Source organism: Malus sylvestris, chromosome 3, assembly GCF_916048215.2.
Source record: "Malus sylvestris chromosome 3, drMalSylv7.2, whole genome shotgun sequence".
NCBI classification, from domain to species: domain Eukaryota; kingdom Viridiplantae; phylum Streptophyta; class Magnoliopsida; order Rosales; family Rosaceae; genus Malus; species Malus sylvestris.
Genome location: NC_062262.1, coordinates 19,685,481 through 19,700,928, shown reverse-complemented (window position 1 = coordinate 19,700,928; position 15,448 = coordinate 19,685,481). Strand labels below are relative to the sequence as shown.

General features: G+C 36.7%; 2 long non-coding RNA genes across 2 annotated transcripts; both read right to left on the bottom strand.

Annotated features, from left to right (window-relative positions):
* Positions 1–1,320: 1,320 nt before the first annotated feature.
* Positions 1,321–2,290, bottom strand: LOC126616514 (uncharacterized). The gene is made up of 2 exons (XR_007621180.1): positions 1,604–2,290; positions 1,321–1,524 (listed from the first exon to the last, which is right to left on the bottom strand). It is a non-coding gene; the product is annotated as an uncharacterized LOC126616514 (long non-coding RNA).
* Positions 2,291–8,033: 5,743 nt separating this feature from the next.
* On the bottom strand, positions 8,034–9,003 carry LOC126616515 (uncharacterized). The gene is made up of 2 exons (XR_007621181.1): positions 8,317–9,003; positions 8,034–8,237 (listed from the first exon to the last, which is right to left on the bottom strand). It is a non-coding gene; the product is annotated as an uncharacterized LOC126616515 (long non-coding RNA).
* Between the last annotated feature and the right edge of the window lie 6,445 nt (positions 9,004–15,448).

The window sequence follows — 15,448 nt, the reverse complement described above, 5'->3', positions numbered from 1 at the left end:
ACACATTCATTATAAGGGTTGTGAAAGTGATTTCTTATCAAATAGGAAAATGCTTTCTTAAATCTTCAACATTTGAGATTTAATTCCCATATAACATTATTGAGATAGCCTTGCTAATTTCAAGTCTATATTTCAAAATTGACCGTGTCATGTTTTGTCATTTTCGAGTAACATCTATGTTTCATCAAGTCTATCAAATAGACTTTATTCATATCTTGTTGCTCAAATTATGACATCACTCCCACTGGCCTTGTTGTAACTTAGCATTCATTCAAAAATAACACTTATATTTTCTTGATTTGAATGCGTGTTGCTCCCACTAACTTGTCTTGGATCCATTGAGATCCATTAGCTTATTGATGATGTCTCAACAATTTTGAGACCATCAACAACCCTAGTTAACACAAGTTATTTAAATGAATCACATACAAAAGAATTCCTTCTAAAGTAATTCCTTTTGAATATGTGACTTGTTTTATGATGCGAAAATTACTTGACACACAAATTAAACCCTCTTTTTGACAATTGTAGTATAGATGTAAGTAGGGTATCGTTCTAGGCCGGGGATTAGGAGGGATTGCTAATCTATTCTAAATTAATTTAAAAATATTAAATAAGACTCAAGGACACAAAATTAGGCTAAAAACTCTAATAACTCGAAACACACTTAAAATGACTCAAAACAATGAAAACAATTAAATTAAACACTAGGAACTGAAATGGACGGAAATTAAATTAAAAGACTAACAATAAAGAAAACTAACTAAATAATATAATTTAATAATGGAAGGGTGTTTGGTTTTGACTAGAAGTAAATTAAACTTAAATAAATTACAGAATTGACAAAAACATGAAATTAAGGTGAAATGATAAATGACGGACTAGCTAGAGGGTTCTTCTCCACACATGACACATATGCAACCTAAATTGATTTTCAGTTGTTCTTTCAATAAATTGTAGTATCTCAATACTCCAGATTAACCGTGAACAGCACTTTTTTAATCTTCAAGTTTTCCTTAAGTTATTGAATTGGACGGGAAAACGCATACAACAATTCAAAACATTCTTCAAAAGTCCCCTACGTGGAAAGCACAATAGAGATACAATCAAAGATCATTAAACTTTGTGAAAACTATAAGCATTGACGAGGCATTCGTAACTATGAAAAGCATGATACTCTTGCCAAGAATTTACTTAACGTGATTGTGACTAGCAACCTTTACTACTTGTGAAAATAAGTTCATAACGATTAGGTGAAATTCACTTATATTCTAGCATCAAATTCATGCATGTGAATTAAGCGTGCACTCTCAACCAACATACACAAATCAGTTTTTATACGAACGGATAAGTAAATTGAAATCACAACTTATGAAATCACAACCGAAGGTAATCAATTCATATTACAAATATAAATCATGGCTTTGAATTAACCTCTAGCCAACATAAATTTAATTACACATTATTAAAACAGAAATAAAAGAGAAGTTTGGAAAAATTAAACCGAAAGAGGATGATCTGTTGCTGTGCAGCTTCACTGCGTCGTCAGTACGTGCTCTGTCAGTCACTCCTCTCTCCTGCACGTCCTCTCCTTCTTCCTGACCTCCCGCGCCTCACTTGCCCCGTCAGCCTTCCACGCTGACTGCTTTCCTTCTCAGCTTCTTTCTGCTCGGTTTCCTCTCGAACACAAGCTGCCACGCAGCAGCAATTGCCGAGCTGCAAGGTCCTTCTATTTTCAAGGCTGCACAGCAGCCAAGTCCACGTGCTCTCCCTTGTTTCACGCTGCCCAAGCAGCGTTTTTCAGTCTTTTCTCGTGCACAAGCTGCAAGGCAGCAGTGCCCTCTCAATTGCTGCAAGGGCAGCAGTTTTGCTCGGTTTGTGCTCTCTCTCGCTGCCCAAAGGCAGATTGTTTATTTCCTGCGCAAGACAGTCTCTCGGTTTCTCCCCAATCCCGTGCGCACTCTGCGCTTATTCCCCCGCAGCTTCTTGCTGCTCTCTTTTCACGCTGCCCCAAAGGGCAGCTCTCCCCCCTCCTTTCTTCACGGATTTCCACTCTTCTCTGTCTCCTCCTATCTCCCGCTCCCCAGACCCCCAATTATTTTTCTCTCTGCGAACTGCCCAAAGGGCAGTCCCTTCTCCCGCTCCAAGACCCCCTTTCTCTCCCTACCCGTGTCAGTCTTCTTATTTCATTCTTTTCCTCTTTTCACGCTACCCCCGTGTCTCACGTTTCCTGCTTCTCTTCTTTTCCCCTGCCAAGGGCCCGTGTCTCCCTTGGATTCTTCTTTTCTGCCTTTCTTTTCTGGCAGCCTCGCTGCCTTCCCTTTCTTCTCACGTCCTTCCCCAATTATCCTTTATTCTATTATTCTTTTCGTTTCTGGTCCCTGCCTTTGCGTCTTGGATTCCTTCCTTTCCAGCTGCAAAGCAGCTTCCTGTTGTTTTCAGAAGTGAAGAATATGGGAGTCAACGAGGTAAAAAAAATATAAATCATGATGCTCTCTTGCTCCCTCTTTGACCGACTCTCCCCATTTCTTTTGTTTATGCCGTGACATAATTCTACCAATAATCCATGACAGAATGAGAACGACTAAAGCAATTTTCGACGAATTTATTATTTAAAACTCATTTGTGCTATTTTTATTTTCTTTGCATAACAACTCCTATAAACACAAAAATAACGTAAATAGCTCAAAAATATAAGGAACTAACTAAGAAAAGACGAGTGAATTCGAAGTAAAAATATATATAAATATGATCCGATCAAATACCCCCACACTTAACTTTTGCTAGTCCTCGAGCAAAACAAAGAAAACAAGAACAAGAAGTAACAAGAAAAAAAAAAAACATTAGCTTCCCTCTATGTGACCCTCATAGAATTTCATTTAAGAAAACAAATTATCAAGAACCATAGCTAGCACCAAACAAGTTAATCCAAGTTCAAATTCCTAATTCAAATATTAGCAGTAATCTTTAAATCATCCTTGAAGTGTAGTGTGTGAGATAGTCATGCTAATGCAATTTCAAGTTTTTATTTTTAAAATCATCATATGCAAACTAGCGACATTCTCACGGGATATACACTCAATCACACATGTGTTTAGTTTAAATGTGTTTCGCTCAAAGAATCAAATGTGAAATTTCTACCATAAGCTTGCATAAAGATCACTTCTCCACAGTCATAATTGCAAAACTTAAATCAAGAGGACTTTTATTGGATGTAATGAGGCTTAGGGATAGGGTTATTGAAACGAAAGAATAGGAAAACACAAGTTCCAAGCTACATTGCAAGCAATTCTTTTGTTTTAGATTTATAAGAACTCAAGCTTTCCAACGATTCTTTTGAAACCTCCAATCACACCCTTAAACTGAAACTTTAAAAACATTTTTTTTTTTTTCTTTTCTTTTCTTCTCTTTTTTTTTTTTTTTTTTTTTTTTTTTTTAAATACAAACATGAAATACCCCCACACTTATTCTTTTGCCAAACACCTTCAAAGTACTTCACAAACATTTCTCATAAGACAATCTCACATTGCTCGCTTGGAAAGGGTAAGGAAAAATGTTTCAGGTATAAGGGTAGACATATCTGGTGATAAGAAATAAAAGGCTCAACAAACACGGCTCAAATTGGCAAACTAATGATATCATTTTTCTTTGGGAAACATGGTTATTTGGGCTATAGTGGTAAACCTAATGCCTCTATCATTTCCAAGTTCATGCAATCAATGACAAACATTTCGAAAGATCGTTACGCAAGTTCTAGAGATGTATCTCACATAAGTTCATCACACATGAAAGAATAGGAGTGTATGAAAAATGCACACAGTTTCAATCGGCTCAAAAACTCACATAGGATGTATATGGTCACTAAATTCACATATGAAGCTTTAAGTCATACTTTAGTTTCACATTAACAAGGCTATGTGCATTTGGTTTTTCAAAGATGATCAAACATGTACAAAACTAACAAAAGAATTAGGAATTTCACAAAACACATGTTAACTAAGTTCTTGATGATCATGGTTCAAATTTTTTTCAATTATATCATTGGGTCGGGAAACTAACAAAAATCTAATTCAAAACAATAAGGAAAACAAGACAATATTTTTGGATTTTTAAATTTTCCGAATTTTTTTTTTTTTTTTTAATTTTTAATTTTTTTTTTTTTTTTTTTTTTTAATTTTTTTTTTTTTTTTAAAAGAAAACAAAACTAATTAAGAACACAAAAAAAACAACACAGAGACAAATGAAATTCTAGAGATTTCTACCCCCACACTTAAACTTGACATTGTCCCCAATGTCAGAAAACACTATAATGCAAATAAAAAATAAAATAAAATAAATAAATAATAAGAAACAAAATAACGCAATTGGACTGAAAACTTCCCTAATTTGCAGTAAAATCAAGCGATGACCCCCAAGCTAAAATTCTGCAATCAACTTCAAGGGTGGAAATAACCAAAAGTTCCTGCAAAGAAAAGAAATAATTCAGTTAAGTACGCAAGAAAATTAATTAAAAAAAAATTGCAAACGAAAAATTGAAAATTACGATAAAAGATAATGAATAAAACTAATAAGTAATCATTGGTCGTGCTTGTTGACTTTCCACAGCTTTCCTCTTGAACAGGGTGACACTTAGCTTTTTACTATTTGATGATATTGTACGGCGGAGCTTTGCTCTTTGGGAATATTGCAGTTCCTTATTTGTTCTCCAAGCAGATGTGGCAGCTTCTCTTGTTCTTCATCTCAGACTCCTTACGCTGGGATGATTGTGCAAGCTGCATTCTTCTCTGCTTGTTTCTTCTGCACAACGGGCAGGCACGAGGGAGAGGTGTTGGTCTGTTTCTTTCTTCAATCTTTCCAAGTGCCCACCTCTTGCTCTCTTTCTCCTTGTCCTTAGTTGAGGATGAATCAGCACGTTGTCTCCACATGCTTCGAGGTATCATCTTCACTTCCCTTATAAGTGAGAAACAAAGCGAAAGCACAAGATGATGAGTACTCGAGAGCAAGTGCTGGCTGGAGAAAGGACAGGGAGAAAGCATGATATGAGATACTCGTGCTCTCAACCTTTATGATATGAAATACTTGTGCTCTGGATGGGTTGTTTGCAGGGGTATCCCAGGGGATGAAAAATACAGAGTGACTCGAGAGGGTTTGTTGGAAAGCCATTTCAGAGAGGATGAAGGGTTAAGTGAGGCTGAAAGTTGGGTGAGACTGCTTCACTTTGAAGTTCAACATTTATAGAATTTTCTTAATGGCTGGGAAGGCATTGTTCCATTACTCGTGTCGGCAAGCCTGGGATAATTTAACAGTAGTTTCCACGTGCATTCCGCTTCTCCAAAAATTTTCGACAGATTGCGCGTGATTTACGCAACGCAGATGTGCAAATTGACAGATGCTGACACGTCTCGATAAAGCAGAGGTCTCTTTAATATCTGAAATTTACGCTTCGAGTTCTGAGCATCGTCGATTGTAGAGGTAGCATGTGACACGTGCGGATAAATCTGGAAAAGAAGATTTGCCCGTGGGTTGAAGCCCAGCTTTTGAGAAAGCTAGCGTGTCTTTGACTGTTGAATTTCCCTCTTCGATTTCTGCATTGGTGCTTCGACAAACTGCCCGAGAATTTCGCAAAGCAATTTGCGTGTGACAAGTGACGACACGTCTGGACAAATTGATCTTTTGAAATCCGGGGTTCGGCTCTTGGTTTCTGAGCAAGCCCAGCCTTTAAGAAATGAAACGCCTCTTTTGAGGAAAGAATCCGGCTTTTGAGAAAGGAAACTCCTCTTTTGAGAAAAGAATCAGGCGCTTGAGAAAGGAGCCCCGACTCTTCGATTTGCGAGAGGACGCTTCTCTGAGGAGCGCCTCTCCGATTTCTTCTTTTTATAGAGGCGCTAATTGTGTTCCACAACACACTTGAGCTCCCTCTTGTAAACACTCCCTTCTTGCACTTGTTTAATCTTGATCATTCCGACTCTCTTCTTTCTTCACCACCTCTGAAAAATGTCTGGCCCTTCCGACCGTCGTTTTGACTTGAACATTGGTGAAGAGGCAGCTCCGCCTTCACCAGACAACATATGGCGCCCATCCTTCATATCTCCCACCGGTCCCCTTACCGTGGGGGATTCGGTGATGAAAAATGACATGACCGCTGCAGTGGTGGCCCGAAACCTTGTCACTCCCAGAGATAACAGACTACTCGCTAGACGGTCTGATGAATTGGCGGTTAAGGAGTCTCTGGCTCTTAGCGTGCAGTGTGCGAGTTCTGTGTCCAACATGGCCCAACGCCTATTTGCTCGAACCCGTCATGTTGAGTCGTTGGTGGCTGAAATACAGAGTCTCAAACAAGAGATTAAAGGGCTCAAGCATGAGAATAAAGAATTGCACAAGCTTGCACACAGCTATGCCACCAGCATGAAGAGGAAGATTGACCAGATGCAGGACACTGATGGTCAAATTTTATTGGATCATCGGAAGTTTGTGGGTCTGTTCCAACCACATCTGCCTTCATCTTCTGGAGCGGCACCGCGTAGTGAAGCTCCAACTGATCAACCTCTGCCGCCTCCTCCTTCTGTGGCCCCGCCGACTGCTGAAGCCCCGCCTACTACTGAAGCACCACCCGACCAATGAATACTATTAGTTTACATCATTGTAAAATATTTGTACTTTTTTTTTTTTTTATATTTTTTTTTATTTTATTTTATTTTATTTTTAATTTTTTTAATTTTTTTTTTTTATGTATTTTTTTTTTTTCATTAATTTTAAATTTTATCTTTTTTTTTTTTTTTTTTTTTTTAATGTGTAAATTAATGTAAAGAGACTTTGGTTAACCTTCCCCCACACTTAAACTAAATAACACAAACTCACAGAAATCAACCAATTAACACAACTAACTAAACAAAACAAAATGAAAGCAGTAAAGATAAGGGTGGAAGAATGCAAAGCTGATTGGGTTAGTGATTCCAAAGTCTCCCTTCGTTGAATGCTTGGGTTGCCTCCCAAGAAGCGCTTGATTTAACGTCTTTAGCCGGACGCATCTTTCCTTTAAATTTCCCTCGGCTCCATTTGAACCTAAAATCAAAGAAAGAAAAATAAATCAAATATCAAAAGTAAAATACACAAACACCAATATAAACATAAACAAAAACAAAAATAAAAGGATTAGCAAAGTTGCTAATCCCCGGCAACGGCGCCAAAATTTGATGCGAAAATTACTTGACACACAAATTAAACCCTCTTTTTGACAATTGTAGTATAGATGTAAGTAGGGTATCGTTCTAGGCCGGGGATTAGGAGGGATTGCTAATCTATTCTAAATTAATTTAAAAATATTAAATAAGACTCAAGGACACAAAATTAGGCTAAAAACTCTAATAACTCGAAACACACTTAAAATGACTCAAAACAATGAAAACAATTAAATTAAACACTAGGAACTGAAATGGACGGAAATTAAATTAAAAGACTAACAATAAAGAAAACTAACTAAATAATATAATTTAATAATGGAAGGGTGTTTGGTTTTGACTAGAAGTAAATTAAACTTAAATAAATTACAGAATTGACAAAAACATGAAATTAAGGTGAAATGATAAATGACGGACTAGCTAGAGGGTTCTTCTCCACACATGACACATATGCAACCTAAATTGATTTTCAGTTGTTCTTTCAATAAATTGTAGTATCTCAATACTCCAGATTAACCGTGAACAGCACTTTTTTAATCTTCAAGTTTTCCTTAAGTTATTGAATTGGACGGGAAAACGCATACAACAATTCAAAACATTCTTCAAAAGTCCCCTACGTGGAAAGCACAATAGAGATACAATCAAAGATCATTAAACTTTGTGAAAACTATAAGCATTGACGAGGCATTCGTAACTATGAAAAGCATGATACTCTTGCCAAGAATTTACTTAACGTGATTGTGACTAGCAACCTTTACTACTTGTGAAAATAAGTTCATAACGATTAGGTGAAATTCACTTATATTCTAGCATCAAATTCATGCATGTGAATTAAGCGTGCACTCTCAACCAACATACACAAATCAGTTTTTATACGAACGGATAAGTAAATTGAAATCACAACTTATGAAATCACAACCGAAGGTAATCAATTCATATTACAAATATAAATCATGGCTTTGAATTAACCTCTAGCCAACATAAATTTAATTACACATTATTAAAACAGAAATAAAAGAGAAGTTTGGAAAAATTAAACCGAAAGAGGATGATCTGTTGCTGTGCAGCTTCACTGCGTCGTCAGTACGTGCTCTGTCAGTCACTCCTCTCTCCTGCACGTCCTCTCCTTCTTCCTGACCTCCCGCGCCTCACTTGCCCCGTCAGCCTTCCACGCTGACTGCTTTCCTTCTCAGCTTCTTTCTGCTCGGTTTCCTCTCGAACACAAGCTGCCACGCAGCAGCAATTGCCGAGCTGCAAGGTCCTTCTATTTTCAAGGCTGCACAGCAGCCAAGTCCACGTGCTCTCCCTTGTTTCACGCTGCCCAAGCAGCGTTTTTCAGTCTTTTCTCGTGCACAAGCTGCAAGGCAGCAGTGCCCTCTCAATTGCTGCAAGGGCAGCAGTTTTGCTCGGTTTGTGCTCTCTCTCGCTGCCCAAAGGCAGATTGTTTATTTCCTGCGCAAGACAGTCTCTCGGTTTCTCCCCAATCCCGTGCGCACTCTGCGCTTATTCCCCCGCAGCTTCTTGCTGCTCTCTTTTCACGCTGCCCCAAAGGGCAGCTCTCCCCCCTCCTTTCTTCACGGATTTCCACTCTTCTCTGTCTCCTCCTATCTCCCGCTCCCCAGACCCCCAATTATTTTTCTCTCTGCGAACTGCCCAAAGGGCAGTCCCTTCTCCCGCTCCAAGACCCCCTTTCTCTCCCTACCCGTGTCAGTCTTCTTATTTCATTCTTTTCCTCTTTTCACGCTACCCCCGTGTCTCACGTTTCCTGCTTCTCTTCTTTTCCCCTGCCAAGGGCCCGTGTCTCCCTTGGATTCTTCTTTTCTGCCTTTCTTTTCTGGCAGCCTCGCTGCCTTCCCTTTCTTCTCACGTCCTTCCCCAATTATCCTTTATTCTATTATTCTTTTCGTTTCTGGTCCCTGCCTTTGCGTCTTGGATTCCTTCCTTTCCAGCTGCAAAGCAGCTTCCTGTTGTTTTCAGAAGTGAAGAATATGGGAGTCAACGAGGTAAAAAAAATATAAATCATGATGCTCTCTTGCTCCCTCTTTGACCGACTCTCCCCATTTCTTTTGTTTATGCCGTGACATAATTCTACCAATAATCCATGACAGAATGAGAACGACTAAAGCAATTTTCGACGAATTTATTATTTAAAACTCATTTGTGCTATTTTTATTTTCTTTGCATAACAACTCCTATAAACACAAAAATAACGTAAATAGCTCAAAAATATAAGGAACTAACTAAGAAAAGACGAGTGAATTCGAAGTAAAAATATATATAAATATGATCCGATCATTTTATCAAGTCTATTCATTTAATTATACGATGTCATACACCATACTAAAAGTTTTAGTCATACTAAGACCTTTAATGTAGTCATATAAGAATTATCTAATTCCTTAGTGGAAGTATGGCTCCTACTAAGGATATAGATTCTCAACCATTCCTTCTAGGTGGTTGATATAATTCTCTATCAAAACTACATAGAGCAATATCGTTACATGAGATGTTGAATTTGGATTGTCTAGTTGTTAAACCATATGTTGTGACTCATTTTGAAACTTATTCCCTTTTGTTTCATCAACTTGTCCATATGCTTTGTTATTAGCATGTTCTCATAAAAGAGAATGATGGACAACTCCCAACATATAACCATTTTATGCTAGGTTGACGAAACCAACATTCAAAGACCATTCTTTAAATGTTACACAACATAGATTTTTAACGTTTGAAGAGCTTGAGTCCTTTTAACAATTAAAATTACAAACTCTTAATAATAGTCAAGTACTATTATTCTTTAGATAACTATAAACCAATCACATTCAAGTTTATATCCATTTTCACACCTCCCACTATTTCTCATGACTTTAATGAGAAATCATTTCATACATTCAAAATGTATAAAAGTGGATTATATTGGTAGAAGACATTGTGTAGTAGCTTTGAAACATTTCAAGCTTATTTGTTTCAATCTTCACTAAGTTTAATGTCTTGTTATTTAAGTGATTAAAGTCTTTAAACCTTTTATAGATTTAGACACTTCTTTCTTGGTTTAATCACTAACACAATTTACTTTTTAAAACAATTTTAAGAATGCCCAATTAATTGTTCAAAACTATTAATTGAATCAAGAGTGATCTTGATCATTGTGTTTCAAGTGATAACCTTATAAGAAACGTTTTTCTTATTACTTATATCATTGTAATGTGATCTTCCTTTTCTTCAAGAAAGGATTCTCTAGACTTTTGTCAATTCATATAGAACTCATAAGTGGACAAATGGAACCAAATCTAAAGATTCATTGTATCCTTTTATGTCCTACATGTGAGATCTATCCATAATTGATAAATCTAAAGTTTGGTTTATCACATTACAATTAAGTGATATAACTCTTGTATCTCATCTAGGATACAACAAGACAATTTTCAATTCATAACACTACTTTAAGGAAATAGTATATTAAAAGGGCATACTTCACATTACATTAATATGATAGTTCAAACATTCATAATGTTTAATACAAAAGGTATTAGCTCTATACATTTAGAGACTAATATAAATGCCTTTATACATTTAGGCACTAATAGTGGCCTTCCATCAAATGAAGCCATATAATTAGTTCTTAACAAAATAAGAAAGTTTAAAGACAATCTTTAAATGCCTAACAAAACTTCCTAAGTAGTTAGCAAAAAACATAGTGGCCGAACCCTTCACCACATTTTCTTGCTTGTTCTTCTTCAACTTGGCTCCTCCACCTATATACAATTATACAAGTGATTAGCCCTTTCTATCAAATATAAATATTTAGAAGATCTAACAATTAGAATTGAAGATAAGAACACAAACCATACCTTGTGGCTTGTCCTTAAGAGTTGCAAGGTATAACCTGCAATTCCTCTTCCAATGCCCCTCTTTTCCACAGTGGTGGCAAGTCCCTTTGGGCTCCATTGCCTTATTTTTCCTCACTCCTCCTTTTGGCTTAGGAGTGGGGGACTTCTTCTCCTTCCCTTTGCCTTTGCCTTGCGGCTTGGCCTTGGAAGAGGATGGCTTATTGTAGGCTACTGCAGCAGTCCCTACAACGTTCTCTTTCTTCATAGTCTTCTCGGCGGTTACTAACATGTTTAGTAACTCGGAGAGAGTACTATCCATCTTATTCATGTTGTAGTTCATTACGAACTGCGAGAATGAATCAGAAAGAGAAGCCAATATGAAGTCCTGGGCTAATTCCCCGTCAAGTGGAGTACCAAGGTTCTCCAATTGTTCAATGAATCCTATCATCTTCAGTACATGTTGATGCACTGGAGCCCCCTTGACCATCTTAGTCTTCACAAGTTCACAGACAGTGCTAAAGCGACGGTTGCGCGTCCCTTCACCATATAACTCCGTAAGATGGAGTATTATGGAAGATGCACTGTCCATGCCCTCGTGCTGTCTCTGTAGCTCCTCATTCATGGAAGCCAACAGATAGCACTTGGCTTGTGTATCGTCCTCAACGTGCTTGTCATACTTAGCACGTTCATCCTCAGTGGCGTCAGGGCCAAGAGGTATGTGAGGTGGAGCCTTGTCTAGTACGTAAACAATTTTCTCCAAGGTTAGGAGAATCTTGACATTACGATACCATGATGGGAAATTGTGCCCCTCTAGGCAATGTTTGTCGAGTATTTTCGCGAGTGTGCTTCCAACCATATCTATATACATAAACAAATAAAATAATTAGATTGATTGTTGTTTAAGTCAAACGATTTGGGTCTTTAAACCGAATGACACCACCCACCATTTTTGGCAAATTCCATATCCCCCATAATGGAATCCGGGAGATTTCAAAGAAAGCTCCTAGCGGGTTATGGGAGGCTCACTATTACCAAGCCCACCTCACGATGATACGATGTCGGCTAGCAACAATAATAATGAGAGGGTACAAGTGCCCATTCACAACAACCTCTTGTGATTACCCATCTTTTTGGCCTCTAGAAAATAATACCTCACGATGATACGATGTTGGCATTATGTTTCTTAGTTAAGTTCTTTCCCACCATGCCGGTTTAGCTAGGGGTTCAAGCATGACCTCACGATGATACGATGTTGGCCATACTCGTTGCCTACCTTAACCTCATCAAATGTTTTAAATAAACTCCTCCTGAATATAAGCATGCACTTTGTCACTTCCCCATGATAGGGTGAAGGCGGTGTACAAGTCATAAACGCTTGGAGCCTACCACAGTGGAAGGCCACGAAAAAGTGTTCTAAGCACTTTTACGCTTACAACTTAATATTGTTTGGTTGAGGGATTTTAAGGTCTCATCAATTTTATTTATTTAATCACAATCAAATAAATTGTCCTATTATAACTACTAGTCCAAAGTTAATGAATTTAGTAGCATATAATATCCCCACTATTCGTTTTCATAAAACAAATCAATATCAAAACATTTTTCAAAATATTGGAGATATTTATATAACTTCTAATTGTATTCATTATAGTCTAGTAGCGTATGATACTCCCACTATTTGTTATGAGAAAAACAAATCAATATCAAAAACAAATTTTTCAAATATTGGAAGTAACTACTACTACTATGGTTTTTGCATTCCTTTGAAATTGGACTTTATAGTTATCTTAGGCTCTTGGATGACTATGGACTTATTAGGTTATTGCAACAACGAGCCATCATTGTTGAATATAAACTCGGGGAGGTTGTGTCAATTTAATTACGTGCTTATCAATCCAATTAAAACCATTTTAATTGTGCCATTAGAAATGAAAGACAATCATACATTGCTAATTTGGGCATTGGACCCTTTTAATCTTTAATCTCATGTCAAAACCCTCTTTTAGTTATGTCTCCTTACCAATAGTTAAAGAAACTCTAGTCTAGCACTAGAGGGAATCCACTAACGAATAGAGATTAAGAAGTAATAAGAATTACAAACCGATTTGTACAAATTCCTATAAATTACATATACTAAAAGGGGAGAGAAAGATTAACGTCAAACGTGACAAGGTCCAATTAAACAGTAATTAAAACACATTCCCAAGGTTCAAACAATTTGATTTTAGCGCCTTGTCATATAGCTCAATTATCGTTTAAGGCATAAGTCCAAAGTCACCCATTTTATAACTACTTAAACACATTTAAATAATCATAATGGAATGCAACATAAACATTTAGATTTAGTGCATATGGGCATAATAGTATTATGAGTTTAAACAACTAACAAAATTAAAATCAAATATTTTAACTTTCTAGTTAGTAGGGGCCTAAATGTAAATATGAAAAGTTAGGGGTAAAACCGTAAATATTTCAAAGTAAATATCAACTTTTTAAAGATTACAAAATAGCCCCACAAGTGGATAAATCCACTAGGGAGGCCGGCCACATTAAGGGGATGGGAGTTCTCTTACACAATCTTACACAACATGCATTAAAAGCCACATTATGTAAGAAAAATTAAATTTTGCTTGTCACTTGGTTTTGCAATTAAAACTTAGGTGAGATGGGTGATGGAAATCCTCCTAGTCAAGTCTAGGGTTTTATAAGTTTTTAAAATGGTTATGGATGGTAAGAACATCATCCAAAACCATAAAACCATGCATGAAAATCAATTAAAACCATTTTCACCCAAAACCAAACCATGAACACCAAGAACAAAACCATGAGCACAATTTCAAGATTTATATATTCTTGGTGATTTTTCAAACCCAAAAACAAAAGTGACAAGAACACTACTTTTAAGCTTTAATAGGATGTGTGAGTGGTTTACAATAAAACACAAACACAACCCAAAAAATCACCCCCAAAACCGTACCTTCCCTTTTGAACGAAACCCCAAATTTTGTTCATGACTTATTCTTCATTCATGCATACAAAACAACTTTTACATGCATATCTTTTCAACTCTTGATTTATATTTTTCAACCATTGAAAAACAAAAGACAAACATACTTTTAAATGAAGAAATAATATGTCTAACTAGTTCTAAACTCATTTTTCATTCATGTATACAAAACACTTTTGCAAACATATCTTTCTCAACTTTTGACTAACATTTTTCAACTATTGAAAAACAAAAGACAAACATACTTTGAATGAAACAATAAATATGTCATGCATAACATTAATACCCATATGCATAAAATCCAAAAGGACACATTATACATAAACCAATGGCTCTGATACCACTTGAAGGGAAATTTATGAGATTCTATCATGGGATTTCATAATGACTATCATGCATATACAAATCAAAATTTAATATACGAAAGCAGCGGAAGCATTTATAACATATTATCAAAGCTATAGTCATGCAAATCCCCTTCAAGGTTCATAGGTTTATATATAATGCATCAAAACAATTTTTAGAATCAAGAACAAAGTGAAGGTTAGTCTTATACCTCTTGATCTAGACTTAAGACCAAGGATGGACCACCTCCAAGGCCTTTGCTCCTTGAAATCCTTGAGCCTAGCTTCCCTCCTTGCCTCCTCCACTTTGTTACAATGAGTGCTCCTAGGTTCTCTTCAAGTTCCCAAAGTAGGAAACCTCTAAAGATCCTCACCCACTAGTGTAGTGAGAAGGATGAAGGAATAACCAAAAGGGTGTAAGAGATGTTAGTAAAAACTCCCCTTTGGTGGCCGGCTTTTGTGGTTCAAGAGAGCTATTTTCTTTTGCCTCTTTTGTTGTTCAAAACTCACAAAAACCCTAATGAACAATATCTTATAAAGTTGCTTATATAGACAAAAAGAAAACCTAGTCAACACTTGACTAAATATCTCTCCAAAGCCCACATAATATGGCCGGCCCTCTTGTGTTGTTTTTGGGCTTTGGGCTTTTATTATTTCAAGTCATCCAATGCTTGAATAAAAGCCCAATGGGTTTAGGCCCAATGGGCCTAATTAAACCCGAACGTTTCTTTAAGCCCAAAACGATCTTTATCGCTTTTATGATTTCTTTAGACTTTTCTAAATTAATCACAACACATAATTAATCCAATTAATTGTTTCCATCATCCATTAATTACTCACTACAATAGTGTATTGGTGAACAACCTTTTAGGTTCTAATTAGCAAGGCAGTGAGGTGATTGGCATTAATCCAATTGCTTATATTTAATTCAATCACTTAGTGAATTAAAACCTCATTTTAATTCACCTTTCTTCTTTGATGACTACATCTAATCATCTAGAAGAACTCACAAGCTATGAGTGACATCTAACCATATGTCATAGCTACCCAAGCTAATGTAGAAGTTTATTCGGAGAACCTACTCAGTTG